This window comes from Pristiophorus japonicus, chromosome 1 (genome assembly GCF_044704955.1).
Source record: "Pristiophorus japonicus isolate sPriJap1 chromosome 1, sPriJap1.hap1, whole genome shotgun sequence".
NCBI classification, from domain to species: domain Eukaryota; kingdom Metazoa; phylum Chordata; class Chondrichthyes; family Pristiophoridae; genus Pristiophorus; species Pristiophorus japonicus.
This window is the reverse complement of record NC_091977.1, coordinates 84,830,656-84,849,755: the sequence shown is the minus strand read 5'-3', so window position 1 is coordinate 84,849,755 and position 19,100 is coordinate 84,830,656. Positions and strand designations below refer to the sequence as shown.

The 19,100-nt window shown below is 45.3% G+C and overlaps 1 protein-coding gene across 6 annotated transcripts in view; it reads left to right on the top strand.

Moving 5' to 3' along the window:
- kank1a (KN motif and ankyrin repeat domains 1a) overlaps positions 1-19,100 on the top strand; it is a 373,392-nt gene that overhangs the window by 232,564 nt on the left and 121,728 nt on the right. Inside the window, exon 1 of one of the 6 annotated variants that reach the window (XM_070881430.1) lies at positions 4,434-4,497. The exons of the other annotated variants lie outside the window; for them this stretch is intronic. The gene's annotated coding sequence lies outside the window, so the exon portion shown is untranslated. Of the gene's footprint in view, positions 1-4,433; positions 4,498-19,100 lie in introns of those variants that run through there. 6 annotated transcript variants of the gene reach the window in all.

Sequence of the window (19,100 nt, the reverse complement as noted above, 5' to 3'; positions counted from 1 at the left end):
GCATGCAGCTTCCGCTGTCTGCGCTTGATTTCTTCATGCTCTCGGTGACGAGACTCTGTGCTCAGCGCCCTCCCGGATGCTCTTCCTCCACTTTGGGCGGTCTTGGACCAGGAATTTCCAAGTGTCGTTGGGGATATTGCACTTTATCAAGGAGGATTTGAGGGTGTCCTTATAATGTTTCCTGCCCACCTGGGGCTCGCTTGCCGTGTAGGAGTTCTGAGTAGAGCGCTTGCTTTGGGAGTCTCATGTCGGGCATGGGGACGATGTGGCCTTATCAATGGAGCTGGTCGAGTGTGGTCAGTGCTTCGATGGTGGGGATGATGGTCTGATCGAGAACACTGACGGTGCGTCTATTCTCCCAGTGGATTTGCAGGATCTTGCAGAGGCAGCGCTGGTGGTACTTCTTCAGCACTTTGAGGTGTTTACTGTATATGGTCCACATATACACCACCTATATGGTGTTTTTATGTGTATATTGTAAGTCGTCTTCCCTTTCTGTTGCCACTTCCTCCCCTTCTCTCTCCACCCTATCAAGTTTACATTTTACTTCTAAATACCAGAATTTTAGTTGCGTTTTGATGTGTTCTTGTCTTCGAAGCTACACATTCTATAAAAGTGTATTTCGTTTTCAAATGTCAGTATTTAGCATTTATATATAATTGTACAAGATGCAGTCATTGGACTATATGGCCTTATTTTAACATTCTTAAGTTCAACAAAGTAATGTAATGTTTTATTCTCTGCAAATAAGTACCAGCACTAATTCCAGTTGTATTACACAATGCAGCTTTATAACATGCCTCCTGCAGTTTTGTTCTATCTAATTCTGACACTTTGCTTCTAATGAATACATATCTTATAAATTTAGGAAATTAATCTATTGCTTTTTAATCAAATTTCTGTGTACATTTTCCCCCAAAAAACCTACACTTGAAATGTAGGAGGTGGTAATGGTGTAATATTGGATTATTTAATGAATAACATTATTTTTTTATGTTATGAAATAGCATTGAGGACTGAGGCTGTCAATAATGTAAAGCACTTTAATGTGTTTTACCCCCTTTGAGTATTTCACACCAGCTACCCACCTCCCAACCCTGGTTTCAGATTCTGTGGCAATTTTTCTCCACGAAAATGACTTGGACAGAAGCAATTTTGATGTGTTTTGTAGGATTGTGAGGAAGAAATAACAGCCTTGGCAGGGCAGGCAGCAGAGCAAATCTATCTTTAATTTTAAATTAAGGTATTTGAGGATGTCGTTTTGGGCAGTCCCTCGGAGTCGGGGATGACTTGCTTCCACATTAACATGAGTTCTAAGGTGGCTGATGAGTCCAATGTGGGGATCTACAGTCTCTGACACAGGTGGGCAGTTAGTGGTTGAAGGGACGGTTGGGTGGCGTGCTTGGTTTGTCGTACACTCCTTCCGCTGTTTGTACTTGACTTCCGCATGCTCACGACGAAAAGACGAAAAAAGTGTTCGCTCAAAGTGAAGCAGCAGCATTTGGGAAGGCGGTCATGGGCCAGGAATTCCCAAGAGTCGGTGCGGATGTTACATTTTTTTCAGTGAGGCTTTGAAGGTGTCGTTGAAGCTTTTTCTCTGCTCTCGTGGGGCTTGCTTGCCGTGATGGAGCTTGGAGTAGAGTAGAGCATTGGTGCAATTGCAGCCTTGCTTGACCCCGGTCTGCACTTGTATTGGGTCTGTGGTGGATCCATTGGTCAGGGTCACTACTTGCATGTCATCATGAAGCAAGCTGAGGATGGTGACAAATCTTTGAGGTCAGCCAACTGTGAGGTGGACACTCCATAATCCCTCTTGGTTGACAAGAGTTGAAGGTCTCCTCCAGCCCTACAATCCTCCAAAAACTCTGTTCTCCCTATCTCTGGCCTCTTGCCCATTCCGACTTCCTTTGCCACACCATTGGCAGCTGTGCCTTCAGTTGTTTAGGCACTAAGCTTTGTATTTCCCTCCCTAAACCACCACCTCCACCTCTAGTTCAGTAAGGGGTACTTGTGTGTGAAACACAAAAGGATAGTATGCAGGTACAGCACGTGATCAGGAAGGCCAATAGTATCTTGGCCTTTGTTGCAAAGGGGATAAAAGCCGTCAAGTCTTGCTACAGCTATAGAAGCAGGCCGGGGAACGGAAGGAGCAGCGTGGTGGCCTGGCCCAGCAAGCTGAGTGGCCCCCGGCCTGCGAGCACCATTGGAGCAGGCCGGGGAGCAGAAGGAGCAGAGTGGCGGCATACCACTCCAGGGAGCAGCACGTGCTGGAGCAGGAGAGCAAAGGCAGCGAAGAGGGACGTCACCAAGATCCAGGGCGGTGATTGGAGCGTGGGCAGGAGCGGCGAGGGATTGTTAGAGGGACGTGACCGGGGCCCAGGAGAGGTGAGGGCCCAGGGGCAGCACGGGCCAGCCTACAGTAGCTCCGGGCAGCAGAGCCGGTCTCCAGTTGTCTTGGTTAATCCTTGCTACTGAACCAAGACCAAGCTCTGTCAAGCCTGTGTGGTGGCTGGTCTGCAACGGTCACCACACTTGTTAAAAAAATTTTTTTAAATCCAAGCACAGGCATCTTCCACCCTTCAAGATTTAGTTCGGACCTGGAATTTTAGGTCCATCATTGAAACACCTGTGAACTTTTTGACGTAGAAGCAAGTCATCCTCGGTTCGAGGGACTGCCTATGATGATGATATAACGTATTGGTGAGGCCACACCTGGAACACTGTGTAAAGTTTTGGGTTCCATATTTACGAAAGGCTATACTTGCTTTGGAGGCAGTTCAGAGAAGGTTCACTAGGTTGATTCCGGGGATGAGGAGGTTGACTTATGAGGAAAGGTTGAGTAGGTTGTCTTATCGAAATGTATAAGATTAATAGGGGGCTTGACCAGGTGGATGCAGAGAGGATGTTTCCACTGATGGGGAGACTAGAAATAGAGGGCATGATCTTAGAATAAGGGGCCGCCCATTTAAAACAGAGATGAGGAGAAATTTCTTCTGAGGGTTATTAATTTGTGGAATTAGCTGCCTCAGAGAGCTGTGGAAACTGGGACATCGAATACATTTTTAAGACAGAAATAGACCGTTTCTTAAACGATAAGGGGTTATGGAGAGCGGGCAGGGAAATGGAGCTGAGTCCATGATCAGATCAGACATGATATTAAATGGCGGAGCAGGCTCGAGGGGCTGTATGGCCCACTCATGCTCCTATTTCTTATGTTCTTATAAGGGTGATGTGTTCAGTAAGGATTCCCCCAACTGGACTAGCATATGGGTGTTCTTTGTTTTTATAATGGTTCACAAATAGAAGTTGAACGGATTGCACGAAATGACTTTTGCCGTACCCATCTTCTATATCTTTTACCTACTGAGGAATAAAGAACTCGCGTGCCTTTCATGACCTCAGGATGTCCCAAAGCACTTGATAACCAATGAAACAATAATTGTGAAGCGTCCCACCGTACTTCACAGGAGTGTTATCAGACAAAAATTGACACCGAACCAAAGGAGACATTGAGATAGGTGACCAAAAGCTTGGTCAGAGATGTAGGTTTTAAGGAGGGTCATAATGGAGGAGAGAGAGGTGGACAAGTGAAAAAGTTTAGGGAGGGAATTACAAAGCTTCGGGCCTAAGCAACTGAAGGCACAGCTGCCAATGGTGTGGCAAAGGAAGTCAGAATGGGCAAAAGGCCAGAGCTGGGGAGTAAAGTTTTTGGAGGATTGTAGGGCTGGAGTAGGTTAGAGATGGGGAAGGGAAAGGACATGGAGGGATATGAACATGAGGATGAAAAATTTCAAATTAAGGTGTTTGGGGATATCGGTAAGCGAGCACAAAGGTGAGCATGTCAAGTCCTATGCTTCTCGTTGGGTTCAACATACCTATGATTACAAATCTGTGACGCTCGGAAGATATGCGTCTGGAATGATCCAGATGTTGTCCTGTTGAGTTTCTTTCTGCAGCTGCAGTAAATTAATGATTCTTTGTTTCTCTCCGCAAACAATTTAAGCTGCTTCTTCCCCCTCCTTCACACTTTCCAAAAAAAAAGGCTAATTGTACAGCGAAATTGTCATTCCATTGCTGATTTCATGATTATTCTGGTCTGCCTTGTGAAGAATTTTGATCTAAAATGTGTTTGTTTTCATAAACTAAAAGTGAATATAATCTGGTGTTAATTAGCTTTTGCTTTTTAATAGCGCAATAATTAGAATAGTTGTTCGCTAAGCATAATGAAAGCCAACTACTTAAAGGTGGTTTGGACTGCGCAACATTTATTCACGTGTACTTGGACAAGCCCAACTTTGCAATGTGCACAGGTAGAGACTCGCACCGACCGGGGCTTGGCTGCATGCTAACTTCCTGCTGAAAATAACACCTGGCTGGGGTTCTGTCTTGCAGTGGAAATTTCTGTTTGTGCTGCGATCAGCCTTTATCGTTCTGAATTCAAATTACTTCTAAGAGATGCGTGCCTTTTGTGAATTGCATCCTTCCAGCAACCAGCATGTAGGTGTTTGTTTAACCGTGTGTTTGAACAAGAACTTAACTCTTTTTGTGCCTTTTCAAGCAGATAAGTGTGATTTAGCTTCAGCCTAATTAAATTCATCACTCTTTCTGTACACACACAACCTGCTTCATTGTTCTTTTAGAGCCCAGGTTACTTTTATTGAGATCCCCAGTTGAGTCATTGCTTTTGCTGCCCACCCTTTTGCCAGTAAAGTGGCAACTCCAAACAGGTCACACATAATTTAATCAAAATGGCAATCCCACATTGTGCTGACTGAAGCTGCTTTTATGTTGGTCTCCAGTCGTCTGTTCTCAAGCGGGTCTTGTCTGGCACAGTTATGCATGCAATCAGCTACTCTCTTTCCTTTCCCCTCTCTCCCCTCTCTTTCCCCCCCCCCCCCCCCTCACTCTCTCCAGTGATTGCTGCTATACTTTGATTACAGTAACTTGCATTTATATAGCACCTTTAACATACAAAAAAATCCCACGGTTTTTTACAGAAGTGTAAGGGGGAAATTCTGGATGCTGATCCAAAGGTTGAGATGTTGGGTGAAGTCACCGAACATGTGGTCACAGAGCTGGGATTTAAGGAGGATCTTTGAGCAGAGAAAGGTAGAAAAGCAGAGGTTTAGGGAGGGAATTTGAATGTTGAATTTGAACCACCAGTCTGACAGCACACAGGCAGTGGAGGGGGCAAGAGAGCTGGTGGAGAGGTAGACTTGGGAGGTATCCGCATACATGTGGTAGCTGACCCCATGCCTCTAGTGATGTCGCCAACGGGTGGGATGTGGGTGAGCAAGAGAAGGGGGGGGTGGGGGCAAGCATTGAACCTTTTTAGGATACGGAGGTGGGAGGAGAAGCCATTGATAGAGATGCTGTGGCTGGATAACAGTTGGACAGGCAAGATTGTAAGCAGCCCAATTTGTCCCAGTTGTGCATGCTTGAATGGAATCACACAGTAGTCTTTACAGGAAGACTGGCTGCATGTCGAAGATAAATATGGCAGAACTGTATAGCTCGCTGTCCCAAGACCCAAGCTCAATATAAAAGCAAACTTTGTTTAAAGCATTGCCTCTGGATCCAGCCCTGTAGTTTTTGCATTGCTGGCTTGTATGGTCCTTACCTGACGGGGGTAATCCACAGCCAGAAACTTGTTCACAAATGCAACTTTTTAGCAACTGTGCATACATCGTCTGACATACCGATCAAAAAGTAAATTTTTAGCTCATCCATTTAGAAGAACCTACAGCCCCTTTATTAAAATATCCAAATGTTTTTTTTCATAACTCCAAAGTTTCTGCCTCTGCTACTCTAACGAGAAGTGCAATCCAAGTGTCGATTGCTCTGTGTGCAGAACCCCGACATCAGTGTGACATTAGTAGGAATCATTGCGCCCTTATCCCAAAATTGAGTTTGCCTTGAAGTAATGTTCTAGATTTATCTTTTCTATACCCTTTATTATCTTGTGTCCTTCTATAATATCTCCTCGGTTGCTGCCTTTCAAGTCTGCATTGCCAAGTTTCTCCCAAATTTCTACATATTTCAACTTTCCAACACTAGGGCATCATTCCCCACTCTTTCTAGGGCTTGAATATTTGCCTGTGTCTCCATTCACCCAATTGTTTGTTACTGCTGGTGCTCTAAATCCATTTCTGATTTATAATGGAAGTGAGTCTAGTTAAGTGGTACTGTCTATGCACTAATACCCCAATTCATTGCATGATAGAAGGTTATATTTTCACAAGGGCATTACTGTACAGCAGTCTTGGTGTGCCTGGGTTCCCAAATTAATTATTATTTTGCACTTTGGGTGCTGCTGGAAATGCCTGACATGGGTTCACCAAAATACTTCAGTGTTTATAAAAATACATTATTTTTGCTCAAATTCTGAAACTTTCATCCACACCCTTGTTACCTCTTGACTTGACTATTCCAATGCACTCCTGGTTGGCCTCCCACATTTTACCCTATGTAAACTTAATGTCATCCAAAACTTGCCTGCCCATGTCGTAACTCATACCAAGTCCCATTCACCCATCACCCCTGTGCTCGTTAACCTACGCTGGTTCCTGGTTAGGAAACACCTCGATTTCAAAATTCTCCATTTTCAAATCCCTCTATGGCCTCTCCTCTCCCTATCTCTGTAATCTCCTCCAGCCCCACAACTCCCCTGTGATATCTGTGCTCATCTAATTCTGTCCTCCTGAGCATCGCTGATTATAATCGCTCAACCATTGGTGGCCATGCTTTCTGTTGCCTAGGCCCTGAGCTCTGGAATTCCCTGCCTAAACCTCTCCACCTCTCTTTCCTCCTTTTAAGTTGCTCCCTAAAACCAAGCTTTTGATCACCTGCCCTAATTTCTCCTTATGTGGCTTGGTGTCAATTTTTTTGTAATAGAATACTCCTGTGAAGCGCCTTGGGACATTTTACTATGTTAAAGTTGCTATATAAATAAAAGTTTTTTTTTAAACTGAGTCATATGTTAATTCTAGTACAAATATTCCTGTGTACCTAGGATAGTTTGGGCAAATTGGATCTTCTACAACAACAACTTGCATTTATATAGCACCTTTAACATCCCAAGGTGCTTCACAGGAGTATTAGGAGATTAGAAAATGACACCGAGCTGCATAAGTAGAAATTAGTACAGGTGAACAAAAGCTTGGTCAAAGAGGTAGGTTTTAAGGAGTATCTTGAAGGAGGAAAGAGAGGTTTAGGCAGGGAGTTCCAGAGCTTGGGGCCGAGGCAACAGAAGGCACGGCCACCAACGGTTGAGCGATTTATAATCCGGGATGTTCAAGATGGCAGAATTAGAGGAGCGCAGACATCTCCGGGTGGGGTGGGGTGAGGGGGGAAGGTTGTGGGGCTGGAGAAAATTAGAGATAGGGAGAGGCGAGGCCATGGAGGGATTTGAAAATAAGGACGACAATTTTGAAATCGAGGCGTTGCTTAACTGGAAGCTAATGTTGGTCAGTGAGCACAGACTGGGTGATGTAAATTTGATGTTCAGACTAATTTTCCTATGGTATTTAGCTGTAGCGAACAGTATAACTGCACTATTGTACACTAAATGTTTGAATATTAAGGAAACTGCTATCACTTCTGACTAATCAGAATTTCCACTTTCTGCATTTATAAGGCAAGGAAGGGGCAGAGGGAGAAACCTTCCATTTCCATGCTGATGATTACAAACTGTCGAGTTGTATTCTAACAATGTAAAGGGAAATGTAAACTTGTTTACTGCTGTGTTTCTGACTTCATTTCCACCTGTTGGCCATATTATTCTGGATTTCACAAAGTAATATTGAGCAGGGATTCTAAGTACCATTCTAAAAATGTATGACGTCTTATTTTGTTTATAGATATTCAGCACAGCCGTTATTACAATCATGCAGTTTTGCACCTTTAATGACCGGGTTGGGAACGCAAGGGCGCAGCACATTTTTAAAATGGTTACCTAGGTTTTATTTTGTACGCTGCAGTAATTTAAAGGTTTATTTTTATTTCAGGAATTTCAAAAGGGCATATTGTGTGTTTGGGAAAAGAGAGTAAACAAATGCCCTTTATTATGTTGATATAAAATCTATTTTCTGGGTTTTTTGCATTGTGCTTTGAGATTGGTCAGGTTTGTCACCTCAATCTCAGGAGTGCAATATAGGGCCCAAGTTTCGGGCCGCGCCTAGAATGGCGCAGCCCCGACCTGGACGCCTGTTTTTCGCGCCACAAAGTGCGCCTAAAAAAAACTTAGATTCTCCGGCTCCCTGCTGGTCCTCGGGAGTCGGGCGCGGCGCAGCACGAGCTGTAGGGGGCGGAGATAGGTCCCTGCGCTGAAAACAGTGCCGGGACCTCTGCACGTGCGCGCTACAGTAGCTCCAGGCACCCAAAACTGTGTGGGAGGGGCCCGAAGCACGCAGCCCCTAGCCCTGGCCGAATGGCCTCACTGGGGCTGCGTGCATAAGGCTGCCTCCCATGGCCAGCTCCTGCTTCCTCTCTAACCGAACCGAACCGACCTCACTCCCCCCTCCCCCCGGCCGACCCGACCCGTGCTCCTGACCGCCCCCGGACCCGACCCAACCCAACACCACCTATCTGTAAATCTGGTGCTGGGGACGGGCCCTGTCCGAAGTCTTGGGCCCAGCCAGGCCCGGCCCGTTCAGCCTCCCTCCCTCTTCTCCTTTCTCCCCCCACCCCCCCTTCTCCTTTCTTCCCCCCACCCCCCCTTCTCCTTTCTTCCCCCCCCCCCCACCCCTCACTCCCCCTTCTCCTTTCTTCCCCCCCCCACCCCCCACTCCCCCTTCTCCTTTCTCCCCCCCCACCCCCTTCTCCTTTCTCCCTCCCCACCCCCAACCCCCCCTTCTCCTTTCTCCCTCCCCACCCCCAACCCCCCCTTCTCCTTTCTCCCTCCCCACCCCCAACCCCCCCTTCTCCTTTCTCCCCCCACCCCCATCCCCCCTTCTCCTTTCTCTCCCCACACCCCCTTCTCCTTTCTCTCCCCACACCCCTTCTCCTTTCTCTCCCCACACCCCCTTCTCCTTTCTCTCCCCACACCCCCTTCTCCTTTCTCTCCCCACACCCCCTTCTCCTTTCTCTCCCCACACCCCCTTCTCCTTTCTCTCCCCACACCCCCTTCTCCTTTCTCTCCCCACACCCCCTTCTCCTTTCTCTCCCCACACCCCCTTCTCCTTTCTCTCCCCACACCCCCTTCTCCTTTCTCTCCCCACACCCCCTTCTCCTTTCTCTCCCCACACCCCCTTCTCCTTTCTCTCCCCACACCCCCTTCTCCTTTCTCTCCCCACACCCCCTTCTCCTTTCTCTCCCCACACCCCCTTCTCCTTTCTCTCCCCACACCCCCTTCTCCTTTCTCTCCCCACACCCCCTTCTCCTTTCTCTCCCCACACCCCCTTCTCCTTTCTCTCCCCACACCCCCTCCTCCTTTCCTCTCCCCCCCCCCCCCTTCTCCTTTCCTCATCCCCCCCCCTTCTCCCTTCCCCACCCCTCTGCTTCCCCTTCTCCTCCCCTTCTCTTTCCCCTTCTCCTTCCCCACCCCTCTCCTTCCCCTTCTCCTCCCCTTCTCTTTCCCCTTCTCCTTCCCCACCCCTCTCCTTCCCCTTCTCCTCTCCCTCCCCCCTTTCCCCTTCTCCTCTTCCCCCCCCCCCTTTCCCCTTCTCCTCCCCCCCTTCCCCTTCCCCTTCTCCTCCTCTTCCTCTGCCCCTCCCCTCTCTGTCAGAAACACTGACACTGACAGACAGAGAGTGAGAGACACAGACAGAGAGATAGAGACACACTGGGCGGGGCAGGGGGGGCCCTTAAAGTTGCTTCTAGTCTCGAGTTTAGCTCTGGAATGTTGGTCTGCAAGTTCCCCATATTTACAATCTGGCTTCCTTGTACCAGCAGCAGAATTGTAAATCCAGTTCTTTGTGGGTCTGCAATTCTGCCGTTGCAATAAACAAGCTAGAGTTCGAACGATAAACACACTTTAATTGGCACAAAACCTGGCACTACAATGTTGAAAAATGTTGCTGAAGGAATGGTTTAAATTTGTAATATATAAAAAGATGGGAGTGAAAAATACAGATGGCTAATTGGACAGGACGAATGTAAACTTTTAATTCAATCAGATTATTATATTGAAGTGCAGAATACAACTCTGGTATATCAGTATTTTATTCCTTGAATTCACTTTAAATAATCTGATCTGGAAGTCGTACTTTTTTTAAGGATTGTTAAATAGTGCTGATGTGAAAAGTGCCATGAAATATGTAAATTTGGACAAACAAAAACAAGAAAAGCAATCAGACTGTTATTGATGGGTGACACTTGCTGAGGGACGTCATTAAGTGGGAGAATGCAAGATTGGAGGGATAGGGGCCTTAATTTGATCATTGAACAACTATTTATACAGAGAAGAATGGATCATCAAAGGTAAACTATAGGCCCTTGGATGACAGTACATCATCCAAACTGTTGCTTTCCCGTTGAGACAACATGGTTGGTCTACACATAGATGTTAACCAACAAAGATCAGAAAAGCTGACAAATGGCTTCAAAAAGCTGTTGCAACCTGGAAAAAAAAGTTGACCACTCAAAAAATGCATAACTGAAATACAGTCCTGTATAAAGGCCTATGATCAAGGCTACTGTAGCATGGTGCCAGAATAATAATTTTTTATTACATTTGTCCTGTTTGTTTGTGAAAACTGTAACCCAATAGCCTAATGTGACATATGTAAATAATTAATGGGCGTGCACTGGGACATTAACTTACTATGAATTCAGTGGCAGCTATGCCCATTATTCCACAGGGAAAAACTCAAGTATGCAAAATACAATTTTTGCAAGGGTGGATTTAGAAATTTTTGAAGGAGGAAAGTGAGTTCTGATCGTACAGAGGCTACTTCCGAGGCGGGTGATTGGTTTTCCCATCCACATTTTATTTGACAATTTTGACGCATTTTCATTTACTATTGAATTGCCTTGGCCAACCTGAAGATTTTAAATGTTGAAAAAAAATATATATTTGTTTTCTCCATTGACCTTTTTAAGTCTTTCTTTCTATTTCATGTACTACGTGTGCCCAACCTCTTCCTGAGCCTTCAATACCTGTCTAAAGCCGGTTGCAAGGAAAGGCACAGGTGCAACTTGAGCAGCCTTGGAGTGAGCTGCCTATTTCGCAACTCAACAGATGGGGAAAATGATGGATACAAGTCCACTTCCCGCAACTATGTTGCTCCAATAGCTTGCCGCCTTCCTCGCCTTTCCCCTCCCCCCTCCTGTGATTTCTAACCAGAATTTTAAAATTAAAGTTGTAAAAAAAAAACAATGAAATAAGGTGCCTTTTACATTTCTAGGTTTGTTGATCCAAACCATCATTGCAGTGTTAAAGCAATCATTCAAGGACAGCAGAGTATTGTGTGGTCACGTTCCCTCAAATTACACTCTGAATCTCTCCAGGGAGGCTGCCTAGATTTATTGAGGAGACTTGGCCTTGATTTCATTATGTTTCGCAGCAGTTGAGTGGTACCTGTGTTGTTTGCCGTTACTGTATTCAACATTGATTTTAATCATGGAAACAAACAGGTAATGTAGGAAGCATATATCCTGATCTAAAATAAAGATTTACGTTTATTTTATAATCCATATTTTGCATATAAGCAGCAGAGGCACAGGTTATTCTTAGGGCAGTCTTGTAGATCAGTGGGCAAGTTACCTTTTATGGAAGTGCTGCTCAAAGTCAAGAAAAACTGGCACACAACTTGGTGGTGATGAGATTTTAGAACCTACCAAGAAACTAGTGATTACTTTTTTCACACTAAGTCCAAGTTGTAGATATTAATTTTAGAAACTAACAAAAATCAGTATACCTATACCTCCATTTTGAGCCTCAGAACGGAGCAGGACACCTCTTGCAAGCCTGAAAGCAAATGTACCACTTTTCAGTTTACAGCGAATTTAGCATTAGTCGAACTTGACTGGAGCTTAAACTCTGCTTTGCAACTGAGTCTCTTCTCTTTTAGGCAGACCTTGGAATCGAGGATGACTTGCTTCCACATTAATGAGTTCTAAGGTGGCTGACGAGACCAATGCAGGATCTACAGTCTCTGTCACAGGTGGGGCAGGTGGTGGTGAAGGGACGGGTGGGTGGGGTACTTGGTTTGTCGTACACTCCTTCCACTGTTTGTACTTGGCTTCCGCGTGCTCTTGACGAAGAGACTCGGTGTTCGGCGTCTTTGCGGATAACTCTCCCACTTTGAGTGGTCTTGGGCCAGGGATTCCGAAGAGTCGGTGGGGAATTTAAATTTTTTCAAGGAGGCTTTGAGGGTGTCCTTGAAGCATTTTCTCTGCCCTCCTGGGGCTCGTCTATTGTGACAGAGCTCTGAATAGAGCACTTGTTTGAGTAGTCTGTCCGCATGCCTGATACGAATGTGGCCCGTCCATCAGAGCTGATCGAGCGTGGTCAGTGCTTCGATGCTGGAGATATTGGCCTGGGAGAGAACACTGACAGTGTGCCTATCCTGCCAATGGATTTGCAGGATTTTGCAGAGGCAGTGTCAGTGGTACTTCTCCAGTGCTTTGAGGTGCCTGCTGTGCATAGTCCATGTCTCTGAAGCATATAGGAGGCTGGCAATCACTACTGCTCTGTAGACTGAGAGTTGGTGCCGGATTTGAGATCCTGGTCCTCGAACACTTTCTCTTCCTCAGGTGACCAAAGGCTGCACTGGCACACTGTCCGTCCTTGCTGACGGTAGGCTCCCGAGGTATGGAAAATGGTCCACATTGTCCAAAGTCTCGTCATGGAGCTTGATGATCGGGCAACAGTGCAATGTCTCGGGGGCTGGTTGGTAAAGAACCTGCCCAGACTCTCATACGCTTCGATGAAGGTGTCAACGATGGTTTGCAGTTTGGCCTCAATGTGCACAAATGCAAGCATCGTCTGCATACTGTAGTTCAATGACCCAAGGTTGGAACAACCTTGGATCTCGACTGGAGGCAACGGAGGTTGAACAGTTTCCCGTTTGCCCTATAGATTACTCCATTCCAGTGGGGAGCTTATTAAAGGTGAGATGAAGCATTGCAGTGAGTAAGATTGAGGAGTGTTTGTGTGATGACACAGCCTTGCTTGACCCCAGTCTGCACTTGTATTGGGTCTGTGGTGGATCCAGTTGATAACGGTGGATCACGGCTTACATGTCATCGGGAAACAGGTGGAGGATGGTGACAAAAGTTTTGAGGATAGCCGAATTTGAGAAGGATACCCCATAATCCCTCACGATTGAGAGTTGAAGGCCTTTGTGAGGTTAAAGAAGGCCACGTACAGAGGTTGATGTTGCTCACTATATTTTTCTTGGATTGTCGCGCGGTGAAAATAGCTATCTTAATGCAGCAGCCAGGTTACTTGCCCTTTTCAATTAAAAAGGGTATGGCTCCATGTAGTTTATAGTGTGTATTTTCCAGATTGTTGTTGGTGCAATATTAATATTCAATATTGCATCACTAATATGTTTCCTGAGATGTACTACTGCTTTGAGTAAGATACAACTGATGTACAGTTTATATTGTATGGGTGTAGGGAGCTAATCATCCTAATTCTCATGTAGATAAGGGATTGATAACATTACTGTATTTAGAAGAGTTGCAGCTGTCCTTAGCTGTACACACACTGACTAGTGAATTAGTTTTCTTGATGATAAAAGGCAGTCCATTGTGCTCAACACATTGTAATAATTGACTTGTGTTGCTATTGTTTTCTATTATACTGCGTGGTGAGAAGTGTTGTCAATTGCAGCTTATGATGGGACATAACTTCCTGATCTTTACAGTGGAGACAAGGTTCTTCCCCACAAGGAGGGAGGGAAGAAGTCAGAGGATCAATATTATCAGGCTGCCTTGTGCACCTCCTTCTGGGCATCTGCAGAACAACAATGGTAGAGGCTTTGGAGCAGGTCTTCAGCCCAATTCTCTGCTGGCATGGTTTGGTATAGGGAGACTTTAGTATGGAGGAAACATTAAGGTTTTGAGTTCTGGGACTGATCACAGGAGAACCTTGCAAAAGTATTCTGTTGTCAAAAACTGAAAAAGTGAAGTGGAAGGCGGTGGTCAAGTGACTTAATATGAAGCTTGAAGTCAGATTATATTACTACTTCCACCTATACACTGATTTATTTTTTATAAGAATGTAAGAAATAGGAGGAGTCGGCCATTTGCCCCTCAAGCCTGCTCCGCCATTCAATAAGATCATGGCTGATCTGAATTTGGCCTCAACTCCACTTCCCTTAACCGTTTGACGACCTTATCAATCAAAAATCTGTCTACCTCAACATTAAATATATTCAATGACCCAGCCACCGCTGCTCTCTGGGGTAGAGAACTCCAAAGATTCACAGTCCTCAGAAGAAATTCATCCTCATTTCCGTTTTAAATGGGCGACCCCTTATTCTGAAACTATGCCCCCTAGTTCTAAATTCCCCCACAAGGGGAAATATTCTCTCTGCATTTACCCAGTCAAGCCTCCTTATAATCTTATACGTTTCAATAAGATCACCTCTCATTCTTCTAAACTCCAAGGAGTATAGGCCCAACCTGCTCAAAATTCCTTCATAAGACAATCCCTTCATCTCAGGAATCAACGATGTGAACCTTCTCTAAGTTTGGGTACTGTTGGGTGGGGCGGGGGGGGGTGACTCATCAGGGGAAGGCAGCAGCAGCCAAGTTCATGGCACCATGGGTGGCTCTGCTGCACAGGAGGGCAGGAAAAAGAGTGGGAGAGCTATAGTGGTCGGGGATTCTATTGTAAGGGGGATAGATAGGCGTTTCTGCAGTAGCAATCGAGATTCCAGGATGGTATGTTGCCTCCCTGGTGCAAGGGTCAAGGATGTCTTGGAGCGGCTGCAGGACATTTTGAAGGGGGAGGGTGAACAGCCAGTTTTTGTGGTGCATACAGCTACCAACGATATAGGTTTAAAAAAAAACAGGATGAGGTCCTACAAGCTGAATTTAGGGAGCTGGGAGCTAGGAGTTAAATTTAAAAAGTAGGACCTCAAAGGTAGTAATCTCAGGATTGCTACCACTGCCATGTGCTAGTCAGAGTAGGATTGCAGGATAGCTCAGATGAATATGTTGCTTGAGGAGTGGTGCAGAAGGGAGGAATTCAAATTCCTGGGACATTGGAACCGGTTCTGGGGGAGGTGGGACCAGTACAAACCGGATGATCTGCACCTGGACAGACCGGAACCAGTGTTATAGGGGGAATATTTGCTAGTGCTGTTGGGGAGGGGTTAAACTAAGGTGGCAGGGGGATGGCAACCTATGCAGGGAGACAGAGGGAAGTAGAATGGGTGCAGAAGCAAAAGATAGAAAGAAGAAAAATAAAAGTGGAGGGCCGAGAAACCCAAGGCAAAAATCAAAAAGGGCCACATTAAAGCAAAATTCTAAAGGGGAAAAGTGTGTTTAAAAAGACAAGCCTCTGAAGGCTCTGTGCCTCAATGGGAGGAGTATTCGTAATAAGGTGGACAAATTAACTGCACAGGCAGCAATTAATGAATATGATGTCATTGGCATCACGGAGACATGGCTCCAGGGTGACCAAGGCTGGGAACTCAACATCCAGAGGTATTCAACATTCAGGAAGGATAGACAAAGGAAAAGGAGGTGTGGTAGCATTGCTGGCTAAAGAGAAAATTAACGCAATAGTAAGGAAGGACATTAGCTTGGATGATGTGGAAATTTATGGGTGGAGCTGCGAAATACCAAAGGGCAGAAAACGCTAGTGGGAGTTGTGCACAGACCAGCAAACAGTAGTAGTGAGATTGGGGACAGCATCAAACAAGAAATTAGGGATATGTGCAATAAAGGTACAGCAGTTATCATGGGCGACTATAATCTACATATTGATTGGGCGAACCAAACTGGTAGCAATACGGTGGAGGAGGATTTCCTGGAATGTATTAGGGATGGTTTTCTAGACCAATATGTTGAGGAACCAACTAGGGGGCTGGCCATCCTAGACTGGGTGACGTGTAATGAGAGAGGACGAATTAGCAATTTTGTTGTGGGCTCCTTGGGAAAGAGTGACCATAATATGGTAGAATTTTTTATTCAGATGGAGAGTGACCCAGTTAATTCAGAGACTAGGGTTCTGAACTTAAGGAAAGGTAACTTCGATGGTATGAGACGTGAATTGGCTGGAATAGACTGGCAAATAATACTTGAAGGGTTGACGGTGGATAGGCAATGGCGGACATTTAAAGATCACATGGATGAACTTCAACAATTGTACATCCCTGTATGGAGTAAAAAAACGTGGAAGGTGGCTCAACCGTGGTTAACAAGGGAAATTAAGGATGGTGTTAAATCCAAGGAAAAGGCATATAAATTGGCCAGAAAAAGCAGCAAACCTGAGGACTGGGAGAAATTTAGAGTTCAGCAGATGACGACAAAGGGTTTAATTAGGAGGGGGGAAATAGAGTATGAGAGGAAGCTTACTGAGAATATAAAAAACTGACTGCGAAAGCTTCTATAGATATGTGAAGAGAAAAAGATTAGTGAAGACAAACGTAAGTCCTTTGCAGTCAGATTCTGGCAAATTTCTAATGGGGAACCAAGAAATGGCAGACCCCCCCCCCCCCCAATTGTACAAATACTTTGGTTCTGTCTTCACAAAGGAAGACACAAATAACCTTCCGGAAATGCTAGGGGATCGAGGGTCTAGTGAGAAGGAGGAACTGAAGGAAATCCTTATTAGTCAGGAAATTATGTTAGAGAAATTGATGGGATTTAAGGCCGATAAATCCCCGGGTCTTGATAGTCTGCATCCCAGAGTACTTACGGATGTGGCCCTAGAAATGGTGGATGCATTGGTGATCATTTTCCAACAGTCTATCGACTCTGGATCAGTTCCTATGGACTGGAGGGTAGCTAATGTTACACCGCTTTTTTTAAAAAAAAGGAGGGGGAGAGAAAACGGGTAATTATAGACTGCTTAGCCTGACATCAATAGTGGGGAAAATGTTGGAATCAATTATTAAAGATGAAATAGCAGCGCATTTGGAAAGCAGTGACAGGATCGGTCCAAGTCAGCATGGATTTATGAAAGGGAAATCATGCGTGACAAATCTTCTGGAATATTTTGAGCATGTAACTAGTAGAGTGGACAAGGGAGAACCAGTGGATGTGGTATATTTGGACTTTCAAAAGACTTTTGACAAGGTCCCACAAGAGATTAGTGTGCAAAATTAAAGCACATGGTAATGGGGGTAATGTACTGACGTGGATAGAGAACTGGTTGGCAGGGAGTCGGGATAAACGGGTCCTTTTCAGAATGGCAGGCAGTGACTAGTGGAGTGCCGCAGGGCTCAGTGCTGGGACTCCAGCTTTTTACAATATACATTGATGATTTAGGTGAAGGAATTGAGTGTAATATCTCCAAGTTTGCAGATGACACTAAGCTGGGTGGCGGTGGGAGCTATGAGGAGGATACTAAGAGGCTGGAGGGTGACTTGGACAGGTTAGGTGAGTGGGCAAATGCATGGCAGATGCAGTATAATGTGGATAAATGTGAGGTTATCCACTTTGGTGGCAAAAACATGAAGGCAGAATATTATCTGAATGGCGGCAGATTAGTAAAAGGGGAGGTGCAACGAGACCTGGGTGTCATGGTTCATCAGTCATTGAAAGTTGGCATACAGGTACAGCAGGTGGTAAAGCAGGTAAATGGTATGTTGGCCTTCATAGCTAGGGGATTTGAGTATAGGAGCAGGGAGGTCTTACTGCAGTTGTACAGGGCCTTAGTGAGACCTCACCTGGAATATTGTGTTGCGTTTTGGTCACCTAATCTGAGGAAGGATGTTCTTGCTCTTGAGGGAGTGCAGTGAAGGTTCACCAGACTGATTCCTGGGATGGCAGGACTGACGTATGAGGAGAGACTGGATCAACTGGGCCTGTATTCACTGGAGTTTAGAAGGATGAGAGGGGATCTCATCGAAACATATAAAATTCTGACGGGTTCGACAGGTTAGATGCAGGAAGAATGTTCCCAATGTTGGGGAAATCCAGAACCAGGGGACACAGTCCAAGGATAAGGGTCAAGCCATTTAGGACAGAGATGAGGCGAAACTTCTTCACTGAGAGTTGTTACACTGTGGAATTCTCTACCGCAGAGAGTTGTTGATGCCAGTTCGTTGGATATATTCAAGAGGGAGTTAGATATGGCCCTTACGGTTAAAGGAATTAAGGGGTATGGAGAGAAAGCAGGAAAGGGGTACTGAGGTGAGCCATGACCTTATTGAATGGTGGTGCAGGCTCGAAGGGCCGAATGGCCTACTGCTGCACCTATTTTCTGTTTCTATGTTTCAAATATATCCTTCCTTAAATAAGGAGACCAATACTCCAGGTGTGGTCTCATACAGTTGTAAGAAGGACTTCCCTAATTTTATACTCCATCCCCCTTGCAATAAAGGCCAACATTCCATTTGCCTTCCTAATTACTTGATGTACCTGCATGCTAACTGTGTTTCATGTACAAGGACGCCCAGATCCCTTTGTACCGCAACATTTTGTAATCTCTCCCCATTTAAATAATTTGGCTTTGTTAGTTTTCCTCCCAAAGTGGATAACCTCACATTTTTCCACATTATACTCCATCTGCCAAATTTTTGCCCACTCACTTAGCCTGTCTATATCCCTTTGCAGATTTTATGTCCTCCTCACAATTTGCTTTCCCACCCATCTTTGTATCATTAGCAAATTTGGCTACATTACACTCTGTTCCTTCATCCAAGTTATTAATATAAATTATAAATAGTTGAGGCTCCAGCACTGATCCCTGTGGCACCCCACTCGTTGCAGTTTGCCAACCTGAAAATTACCCATTTATCCCTACTCTCTGTTTTGTTAGTTAGCCAATCCTCTATCCATGCTATATATTACCCCCAACCCTGTGAGCTCTTATCATATGCAGTAACTTTTTATGTGGCACCTGATCGAATGCCTTCTGGAAATCCAAAGACTACGGGCCCAAGTTTCCACATGATAAAAAACGGGCACCCCTCCGAGCTGGACGCCCGTTTTTCGCGCCTAAAACGGCGGCGGAAGAAAAACACGCGATTCTG